Below are 11,883 nucleotides of genomic sequence, written 5' to 3'. Positions count from 1 at the left end.
TGAATTTCAGATAAATGACAAAGTTTTACTACAAAAGTACTGATGGGGCTTGCTTATACTAAAAAAATCATTCGTTTTTAAAAGTCAGAAATTAACATTTAAATTGCATGTGTGAGTGTGTGTGTGACTCTTTTGTTTTGTTTTGTTTTACTAAATCCGGCAGCCCTAGATGGTATGGTATCTTTTATGGCTTTGTCAAAGTTTCCAGTGTACTGAATATGAATTCCTAAACTTTCATCCAAGAATAGACTTACTAATAAGAATAGAAGAAAAACGACATCTGTGAACCAAAAAGCCAGTGACTGAAGATGAGCGATCATACAAAATTTGGTGATTGAACAGGAAAGGACAAATGTGAGAGCCAGCAGACTACACAGAAGAAACGAGATGATACAGATTGGAGAAGAAAGTTGTCTGAAAACATAGATAGGATGGTGAGACAGCAAATAAGAACTTTGGGAGGCTGAGGTGGACGATCGCTTGAGCCCAGAAGTTTTGAGACTAGACTGGGCAACATAGTGAAACTCCGTGTCTACAAAAAACAAAATAAAAAATTAACCAGGCGTGGTGGCACACGCCCATAGTCCCTGCTATTTGGGAGGGTGAGGTGGGAGAATCACCTGAGCTCAGGGAAGTCGAGGCTTCAATGAGCTATGATTGTGCCACCGCACTCCAGCATAAGCGATAGAGTGAGACCCTGTCTCAAAACAAACAGGCCAGGCGCGGTGGCTCATGCCTGTAATCCCAGCACTTTGGGAGGTCGAGGTGGGTGTATCACCTGAGGTCAGGAGTTCAAGACCAGCCTGGCCAATGTGGTGAAACCCCCATATCTACTAAAAATACAAAAATTAGCCAGGCGTAGTTCAGGTGCCTGTAATCCCAGCTACTCAGGAAGCTGAGGCAAGAGAATCGCTTGAACCCAGGAGGTGGAGGTTGCAGTGAGCTGAGATCGCACCATTGCACTCCAGCCTAGAGGACAAGAGCGAGACTTCGTTTCAAAAAACAAACAAAGAAATGAAAAACAAAAAGAGGCAGGAGAAGCCAGTTTTTATGAAACAGCAAAAAGGGAATTAAAGACTTAAAAGAGAAAAAAGAGCAAGACTGAAAAATTGAAGAGAAGTGGAGTAGAAAAAAAAAGCAGGGGACGAAAAAATAGAAATAGACTGAGGAGGTGTGAAGAATAACAGACCCCTTCCTCCTCTCCTCCCCACCTATGTGCCCAGGATTATCTGTTGCTGCTGGTGGTGGTGCAGGTGTCACCAGTCATCCTGGGAGCACAGAGAAGGGCTCACCTGCTCTTCTTCTCAGGAGAGCCAAGGTGCAGAGCTGGCCAACAATTACAGCAAAAGAAGCATCAAATCCACTAGAGTGAGGGAAGTAGACAGGGCTACGGAAAGGAAGCAGTGAGAGCATGCACCAATGTGCATACACACACACACACACACACACACACGCACACAAAATAGGAACAAACCAAATCTCTGATTACTGGGATGGTGTGGCAAAGGTAAGTTCTAGGGAGGAAACATGGGCTAGAATAAAAGTCTTTTAAACACGTGTTCATATGATATACCACGACAAATATAAAGTGTAAGGAAAATTTTTTTAAATTTATGACAAATAATTTGTATTTTATTGTATGGTGGCTCTTTCTGAATTGCTCCAGACAGCATTTTTTTCTTCCCAAACTACACAGGGAAGGATAGAGAATACTAGATCTCCTATCATTGGCTTTACGTGGACTGGGAGACTTCTTTTTCCTTCCTTCAGGAAGTGTTGAGGCATTAGCCAACCAGGAAACAACCACAGGTAAGTAACACTTTTAATTCATCTTCTTCAAAATTCTGTGACGCTTGCCTAGAGTCCTAGGTCACTGCTTGATGAGCAGTTTTGTAAGCCAAGAACTTGCTTCCTCGTTTTAGCTCCCTGCCTAGTTCAGTGGCTTATTGCTCATAACACACTGGTAAATGGGATGAAATAAAAAATAAATTTGGATGATCCTGAAAATAAACCTTACTCATGACTTTGGTTCCTAACACAGATTTTGTATGTGTAGGGGAGAGATAGGTGGTGGTTTGCTGAAGAATTTTATTGTTTTGTTTCCAAAACTAATGAAGAACAAAGAAAATCTGAGCTGATTGCCCAAGTTTGTTTTCAATTCAACTTCAAAGAGGGAAAACCTACTTTCCTAGGCAGCTGTGGGAGGGCTACTCGACTCTCCTGGAAATCAGCTGTGCTGTCAAGAGAGCACTTTTTAGGAATAAACCACCATTTTCTCTTCTGTCTCCTTCTTGTCCTTCATGAATACCATTAGAGGGAATGAAGAACTATAGGCTACATACTCTTGTATTTTTATAAATTATTAGTTGTTTGTCCAAAAACTAATGTTAAAGTGCTTGTGTCAACCTAGAAGATGATCTCCAGAGGCAAGCCAAAGGGCTCTGTCTTGCCTAGTTTATCATTATTTGTCGGAGACTTAGATAAAGATATAAAGGAATGCTCATCAAATTTGCATGTGAGTATTATTTTGGGAGTAGAGAGAAATCCATGTATGATGGAATTAAGATCCACGAAAGCCAAAACCAAAAACTCTAACATCTGAAAAGAAGGGCCAAATCTAACAGCGTGAAACTTACATGGGTAAATTTAGATCATAACCCTTGGATCTCTCTCTCTCTTTCTCTGACACACACAGACACATACAAACACACACACAGCTGCATTCCTGTCAACTGACAGGAGCATGGCTTATTGGCACCTGAATAACAAAGGTTCATGGATTTTTATTTCAATAAAACCCAGCAATATGATGTGGCTGCTGAGAAAGCTAATGGCCCTTTTGAATGTGGTAATAGATTTGTAATGGCTTGAATGAGGGAAGTGATTGTCTTGCTCCCAGAGCTGGCTGGAACAATTCTGGTGTCTAACATTCAGTTCTGAGGATCTGGGAAACATTGACAAACTAGACTACATTTGAAAGGGAATAATCCTTGAGTAAGGAAATTCAAAACGATTCCCCATGAGTTGTACCTGAAATATTACTTATAGAAGAGAAGGGCCGCAGGAAATGAGAGTTAGCTCAATTTATTCATCAAATATCTGAAGAGCTATTAAATGGAAAAGAAATCAGACATGTTCTCATGAATGGTAAAGCTAGAGCTAATAAATTGATGTTACAAGGAAATAGATATTAGCTCAGTATAAAGAAATACTGTCTGTCTGAACTTAGAATTAGTTAGTTTACAGGAGTTCATTCCCCAGTAGAAGAAATTCAAGGGTAGGCTTGGAAAACCACTGGGTTAGGTGTTAAGAGATTCCTTAAAACGATAAATGTATTAGACAACATTTAAGGCCCAGGAAACAGTATAATCTGGTCAGTAAATTTACATTTTCTAAAGTCAAACAAATTGGATCCAAAATTTAGTCTATGTGAAACTGACAAAATATATAACGGCTTTGTTCCTCAGTTTCTTCATCTATAAAACAAAAATATTAATAGAAATTAATTCAGGATTATTAGGAAGATTAACTGAAAACATGCATGTATAGTGATTAACACAGAGTAGTTATTTAATAGATGATGCTTTGCTTCATTTTAAGATTTAGGTACCTTCCAACCTGGGCAGTTGGAACTCATTTGTTATAAAAGCTTATGTTTCATCTGGACAGTCTTTGCATTGGGTCTTCTTTCAAAATTCCCTAGCGGTACAGAGCTTGGCATTAATTAATTTATTTGTCATCCCTCAGCATGATATAGAAGCTATGAAGGAGGCTTAGAATTTATTCACACTCTGCCGGCTGAGAATGTAGTGCAGTTATAGCGTAATAAGTACCTAGAAAATGTTTATTTCTCATGAGTAGTAATGTTACCTTGGGAAAATGTAGAAGAGAAGAGGTAAATACATAGGTCTTGATTTCAATCTTATGACAAACTCCTCACATATAATTTGCACCCCATTAATTAACTTAGAGTTTTTTTTTATCATTGCTTCTGATGTTTGCTATTAAAATGTAAACAGTACTATAAGGGGGAGCTAGGATTCTGAAAATATGAGTTACAAACAATAGGAAGAGATGTTCTGGATAAGAAGACAGGGAGGGACGATGCCTCCAGGCTAGTGGGGGAAGGAATGTGTACAAAATATTTGGATCACAGGGCATCTTAGCATTCAAAAATGGACCTCCAGATATATGGTATACATCACCTTCTTCTCTAAAGATACAGTCTTTGCACACAAGAAATATATATAGGTATACATTTGTGTATATATATGCAAAGATTATACCTTTAGAGAAGAAGGTAATATATACTGAACACCTTTGCATACATATGTATATAACTATGTGTGTGCATGGATATGCATGTGTATATACGCAGGGATTTGGGATATTATGCATATCATGGATATGTAACCTGTACAGTTGCACAGGGCTACATGCATAGAAGGGTCCCACTCTTGGTTTAATTCTATGCTGTATCAGGATTAAAATTCTTCATATTTTTAAACATGGAGCAAACATTTTAATTTTGCACTGCATCCTGCTTATATATAGGGGTACGTGTGTGCATACATAATCTTGAAGGGGAAAGGGACTTTACTATTTGTCTAATTGAGCATTTCCTCTTACCTCCACTTTATCATTCTCCATGCTTTTCTGTTACATAGATGCCTCATTATTTATTGTTTTTGCTTTCATTTATATATTTACCTTTCATTTATATATTATATAAATATATATATACATATATTCTATATAATTTTTTTCAGACAAGGTCTTCCTCTGTCACCCAGGCTGAAGTGCAATGGTGTGATCTCGGCTCCCTACAGCCTTGACCTCCCGGGCTGAACCAATCCTCCCACCTCAGTCTCCCGAGTAGCTGGGACCACAGGCGTGCACCACCACACTCAGCTAGTTTTTGTACTTTTTGTAGAAACAGGGTTTCATCATATTTCCCAGGCTGGTCTCGAACTCTTGAGCTCAAGCAATCTGCCTGCCTTGGCCTCCAAAAGTGCTGGAATTCCAGGTGTGAGCCACTATGCCCAGACTCATTTTTATATTTTGAATAACACCAGTGGTGAATACTGATATAATCCTTCTAGTTATTTTTAAATAAATATAGATTAATATATATGTATATTATTACTTTTTTACATACATGAGATCACACAATCCATCTTCAGTCCTATTTCACTTGAAGACATGCATTAGAGATCTTTACAGATAGGCCCGTACAGATCATCACGATTTCTGGAGATTACTAATGCGACAGCCTGTCCTCCTTATCCATGGGTTTTATATCAGTGGATTCAACCAACCTAAATATTCAGAAAAATAAATGGATGGTTGCATCTGTACTGAACATGTATGAAAACTTTTTCTTGTTATTATTCTCTAAAAATACAGAATAACAACTATTTACATAGCATCATATTGTATTAGGTATTATAAATAATGTAGAGATGATTTAAAGTATATGGGAGGATGTGTGTTTTTATTTCAAAAAATGTGTGCAGGCCATTTGTAAATACCAAGCCATTTTATATAAGGAACTTGAGCATCCATGAATTTTGGTATTTTTGGGGGACGGAGTTCTGGAACCACCAAGGGGTAACTATAATTTAGTAGGTCATCCAGAAGTTATTACAGTACCCTGGGATGTGATTTATCTGAACGGGAGGGTCTGGATTATTTTAGTGCAATAGGTAATTTCTTGTTATTTCTGCATATGGCCATGTTTACTCTACTACACTTTCCAGTTTTGTAAGACTATTCTTTTTTTTTTTTTTTTTTTTTTTTTTTTGAGACAGAGTCTCTATCAGTTGCCCAGGTTGGAATGCAGTGGCGCAATCTCGGCTCACTGCAAGCTCCACCTCCTGGGTTCAAGCCATTCCTCTGCCTCAGCTTCCTGAGCAGCTTAGACTACAGGCGCCTGCCACCATGCCTGGTTAATTTTTTGTATTTTTAGTAGAGACAGGGTTTCACTATGTTAGCCAGTATGGTCTCGATCTCCTGACCTCGTGATTCACCAGCCTTGGCCTCCCAAAGTGATGGGATTACAGGCGTGAGCCACTGTGCCCGGCCTGCAAGACTATTCTTAATAGAAAGACGGAAACAGTATAGGAATGATGTCATTGGCCTATCACCCTCTCTTCTGTCAAAATTACGTAAATTATCTTGAACAAGAGACCTAATTCTTCCTTTTTATTTTTCTGCTAAGTAGCTAAAAATCTTACTTGGTTGGCTTCAAGGTTTTTTCCTTTCCCAATAATCTCTACTTATTCTGGACTTTTATTTTTTCAGATAATGTTTTCACATATTCATGTCATTCTTTGGTATTCATTCTTATCTCCCCTCTTTGTGAAGTGTGCTTATCTTCTTCAAATCTGAGCTCAGCAGACAGTTCCCTGGGCTACGTTATATGCCTCCCTTGCTTTATCTTCACTGAAATAATTAAGTTACTACTAATTAAGGTAACACAGGGAATCCTCCTCAACAACATCTCGGTAGTTTGTTAGAATCTCTGATAATTGATCAAAACAATTTTCTTTCATCTTTGAAAATAAGTTTCATTTCTTGACTCACATACCCAAAATACGCATAAATAATGAGATTTTGAGGAGACATTAGTAGTCTTTTCAGGTACAGAAGAAGTACATGTGCCTAAACCAAAGCAAGCCCAAAGTGGTCTAGTATTAGTCATAGCATTAGCGGAATGAATGAATGAATATATGCATGAATTTAAGACCAGGACTTTATAATATTTACTCCTTTAGATGAACATGTAATTTAGCTAATCTTTTTAGTTATTACAGGGTTGTTTTCTTCTCAGGTTCCTTTCTTGCATTTTAACCTTGATCAAGCTGTGGTGTAAAATCATAAATTAAATGTAAAATTCTTACATTTTTTGAAGGACTGATTCCTTAAAAAATCAGAGTATCAACATGATAGTAAGATCTTGTGATTTTTGTCCTAAAGCAAAATGGGATACAATAATAAGAGATGTGACCACTGATCTAAATTGTTGTAAAAGAGTAAAATTAAATCAGAACTCTGAAATAATATGAGCACATTCTTTGTGTGTTTACCTTTTTTGGTCCATAGCTTTTATTAGATCCTGAAAGAGGTTGTATACCTCCAAATATTAAAAACAGACAAGACACAATTTTATAATAATAAAAACAGAAGAAATTAACATTTTAGCATGTATTTAGATATGTAGACTATGTTAATTTCAAAAGTCAGTTGTAAAGCTCTTGTGATAGCTGAAAATAAATTCACTATCCACTTTTGATTAAGAGGCCTAAAACTAAATTATGGTTTTAAAACTTGTAAGGTATTTTCCACATTATGCTCTGTTTTGACTATGGGTTCTGCAGAATATATTTCTATATTAATTGATATGATCATATGATATTTTTTCAGCCTGTTGATGTGACAGATTACATTGATAGAGTTTTGAATGTTAAATTAGCTTTGCATAATTAGAATAAATCCTACATGGACGTGGGATGTAATTCTTTTTATACATTGTTGGATTTGATTTTCTAATATTTTGTTGAGGATTTTTTGTCTGTCTTTGTTCATAAGAGAAAGTGGTCTGTCACTTTCTTTTCTTGTAATGTCTCCATCTGGTTTTAGTATTAGGGCAATGCCTCATGGAATGAGTTAGGCAGTATTCCCTCTGCTTCTAAAGGAGATTGTGGAGAACTGGTGTTCTTTCTTCCATGTTTGGTAGAATTCACCAATGAAACCAGCTGGGCCTCCTGCTTTCTTTTTTAAAAGGTTAATAATTATTGATCCAATTTCTTTACTAGTTCTAAGGCTATTCAAGCTATCTATATCTCCTGGTATGTGTTATGGTAGTCTGTGTTTTCCATGAAAAAATGGTTTATTTCATCTAAGTTATCCAATCTATTGGTATATAGTTTTTTTATAGTATTTGTTATTCTTTTTTACTGTTAACTTTATTTATTTCTCATGAAATATTAACTTTTTTGCTTGTTGTAGGCTTAATTTTCTCCTCTCTAATTTTCTAAGGTAAGCTGAAGTATCGCATTTTAGATATTTTTCTTTTACAACATACGCATTTAATGGTATACATTTTCTTCCAAACATTTCTTTGCTACACCCCTCAAATTTTAGTAAATTATAATTTCATTTTCATTTAGTTTGAAACGTTTTTGAATTTCTCTTGAAACTTCTTCTTTGGCCCATGGATTATTTAGAATTACGCTGTTTAATATTTATATTTCCAAATATTTGTGAATTTTCTAGACATCTTTCCTATTGATTTCTACTTTAATTAAACTGTGGTTGGAGTTTTGTATAATTTGTATAATTTTCATGTTCTTAAATTTGTTGAGGCATGTTTTATGGTCAAAATGTGGCCAACCTTGGTGAATGTTCCTCAGAAGCTTGAGACAAATGTATATTCTGCTGTTGAATGGAGTAATCTATAGATGTCATTAGATCAAGGTGACTGATAATACTGCTCAGGTCATCTATAGCCTTGATTTTTTTGCCCACTGGCTCTATCAAAGGGATGGTGAAGTCTCCACCCATAACTGTGACACAGGGATGGTGAAGTCTCACCTCTAACAATGGATTTGTCTAGTTTTCTTTTCATTTTTATTAGTCTTCTTTCATGTATTTTGACACTCTTGGTAATGCTTACATGTTTACGATTGTTGTCTTCTTGGAGAATTGTTCCCATTATCCTTATGTGGTACCCCTTTTTATTCCTGATAATGTTGCTCATTCTGTAGTTGGCTTTGTCTGAAATTAATGTAGCTACTCCAGCTTTCTTTTGATTACTTTTAGCATGATATATCTTTTTCCATCCCTTTACTCTTAACCGAGTGTTTAAGTTTAAAGTAGATTTCTTGTAGATAACATACAGTTGTATCTTGTCATTATCCACTATGACAATAGTGTCTTTTATTGGTGTATTTAGATGATTCACATTTAAGGAATTACTGACATACAGTTGACATTTAAACAATACAGATTAGAACTGCGTGGCTTCTCTCTCTCTCTCTTTTTTTTTTTTTAGTGTTTGAGTGACCCCAGGCAATTTTATTACTTTATCCCTGAACTTCAGTTGCCCCATCTGTAAGATGGGGATAATAATAGCACCCATTTCATAATTATGAAGATTAAATACATTAAGGAAAACACTAGTATGTGCCTAGCACCTGGTAAACACTCAACAAAGGTTATCTGTACACATCGATCTCTCAAGACAGGGACGGAATGTTTCACAGAAAACAGGAGGTTTTAGCCACTCACTTGTTCTCCTGGCTCCCAAAACATGAGCTGCCCCGCCTCAGTTCGTCCAAGCCCATCAAGATAGTTGTCCTTGTCCTTAATCTCCACAGGTGTTCAATGTGAGCCAACTGTCAGATGGCTTTCATCTGCACAATTGAATAACCCATTTATGCCTAGTGTTCCATTATTGGAATGCTAAGCTTATGGGAGTTATTTATATCCTACTGTTCAAGGTCATCACCAAGATTTGACTTTGCACACAAAATAATTTGTAACCTCCAGCATAAATGGGATAATCAAAGCAATTGTGGCAGTTTTGGGGAGACGAAACTCTAGAGTTTAATCTTCCAGCTTGACTGACTTGGAGCATTCCTGTCAATATAAAAGATCTGGTTCCGGGCGGTGGAGAAGCCGAGGCCGGCTCCGCGGCTGTACTTTCAGCTCATGGCCAGGTCGTGTTCCCGCTGCGGGCTCTGCTGCAGGCTGTCGGCCAACTTCTTACTGTGGGCCACGTTGGACCTTGCAATCGGGCTGGGTGGGGTGGGAGGGTAGGGGTGGGGGCTAATCGAAGGGGACAAGTTTTTGAAGCCACCCATAAGTTTGAGAAATTTCAGTTTCTGTTCCTCGTTCTCAAAACCAGCAGTATCCCACTGGCCAGACTGGGTTCCCGTCTACTTCCTGGTTTCAGAAGCTTCCGTTTTGCCTGACTCGCGTTCAGTCTCTTCTTGCAAGGCCTTTCGCCTCACCTGGTCTATGTACACCTAGTCCATGTTGCCTTTCTTTTCCAACACCACCTCCAAGTCCGTGTCTGTTTCCTCCTTCCAAGGGTCTCCTGCTACCCCACTCTCTTTCCTTTTCTTTTTCTTCCTTTTCGGAGCCAGCTCCTCAATGACTGGCTGCTTTACCTACTTCTTGGACTTCATCTTTTTCTTCGCGGGGGTTTTAGGGCCATCTCCTATGGGGATGTATTCCGGAGCCTCCACTTTGACTGGCTTCTTTTTACTTCGTTTCCTAGGGCAGCTCTCCATGGACCTGGAGGGCTTGGAGTGGCCTGGGAGGGCGTCTCCCTCCTGGTGGATTTTTTTTTCTTCTTCACCTTCCCACTGTGTTCCCTGGGGCTCTTGTGCTTCCGCTTCTGCCCCAAGGCTACCTGTTCCTCACCCTCCTTCCCCACTGAGCAAGTGTCCACAGCATCCCCGACCTCGCAGAACCAAGGGTCCTGGACTGAGAAAGCTGTGGGGTCCTGGGCCCCCCTTTTTTCCTTCTTATGTTTTTTGAGCTTCTTGCCAACTCTGGTTTCCTCCTCGCCGTGTCTGGGGTCTGGGGAGATTTTCACCCCAGAGGCATGGGACATGGCCAGAGGTGACTTCTTCTTTTTCTTCTCCCCACTGAGGAACTCCAAGTGGCTAAGCACCTAGTTCCTTGGGCTGAATGACTTCTCTGTCCGTCTGGCACGCAGCGTGGTCTCAGGTTCTATGTGCTCCTCGCAAGGGGTGCTGACACCCTTCTCTTCCTTCTTTTTCTTCACTAGAGGCATCTCAGGTAGCTGCCCGTGGACCACACTCTTAGCGGGGACTGTGGCTTTCATAGGAGAAACATGGGCAAAGTAATCATCATTGTTCAAAATTGAGTATTGAGTCTCTGGTTCTTTGACCACTTTCTTCTTTTTCTTCTCTGGGATCCCAGGGCCCAGGTCTACTTTGTGTGTCTTAGTGATCTTCCGGTGGGCCAAACTTCCCCGCCTCCACGTGAGAGCCGGCTCCGCCATGACCCGGAAGTCCACTTGCGAGTCGCACGTGTGGCTTCTCTTACACACAAATTTTCTTCCATCTCTGCCACCCCTGAGACAGCAAGACTGATACCTTATTTTCCTCCTCCTCCTTGGCCTACTCAACATGAAGATGATGAGGATGACGACCTTTACGATGATCCACTTCCATCTAATGATTGGTAAATATATTTTTTCTTCCTTAAGATTTTCTTAATAATATTTTCTTTTCTTTAGTTTAGTTTACTGTAAGAATACAATATATAATATATATAATACAAAATATGTGTTAATAGACTGTTTATGTTATTGTTAAGAATTCCAGTCAACAGTAGGCTATTAGTAGTTAAGTTTTTGCATAGTCAAAAGTCACACACAAATTTTCAACTACATGCAGGGACAGCACCCCTAACCCCCACATTGTTCAAGGGTCAACTGTAATTGGATTAATATCTGCTATATCTGTAACTATTTTCTCTTTATTGAATTTGTTATTTTTTGTTTTTGCCCCTTCTTTTCCTGCATTTACTGGTTTAACTGAGCATTTTATATGATTTCATTTCATCTTCTCTCTTCATGTATAAATCATACTGTTTTTTTAAAATTGTGGTTTTCCCTAGATTTTAAGATATAAGTTTTAGAATAATCTATGTCTGCCTTCAAATAATGCTATTGCACTTCAAATGTAGTGAAGTTTCGCTATAGAAGAGTATTCCCAGTTCTTCCTTTCTCTCCCTTGTGACATTGCTGTCTTTCATTTAACTTAACCATTTGCTCTAATCACCCAAAACATTAATAACATACTATTATTTCTTTATACAAACTATTATTTTTTAGATCGCTTG

At 38.4% G+C, this 11,883-nt stretch overlaps 1 pseudogene; it reads right to left on the bottom strand.

Annotated features, from left to right (window-relative positions):
• Window positions 1-9,609: 9,609 nt before the first annotated feature.
• Window positions 9,610-11,038, bottom strand: LOC116472206 (lysine-rich nucleolar protein 1-like; annotated as a pseudogene).
• Between the last annotated feature and the right edge of the window lie 845 nt (window positions 11,039-11,883).

This window comes from Hylobates moloch, unplaced genomic scaffold (assembly GCF_009828535.3).
Source record: "Hylobates moloch isolate HMO894 unplaced genomic scaffold, HMol_V3 SCAFFOLD_8, whole genome shotgun sequence".
Classification (NCBI taxonomy): Eukaryota; Metazoa; Chordata; class Mammalia; order Primates; family Hylobatidae; genus Hylobates; species Hylobates moloch.
The sequence above is the reverse complement of the archived record's forward strand: the minus strand, read 5'-3'. Positions and strand labels throughout refer to the sequence as shown.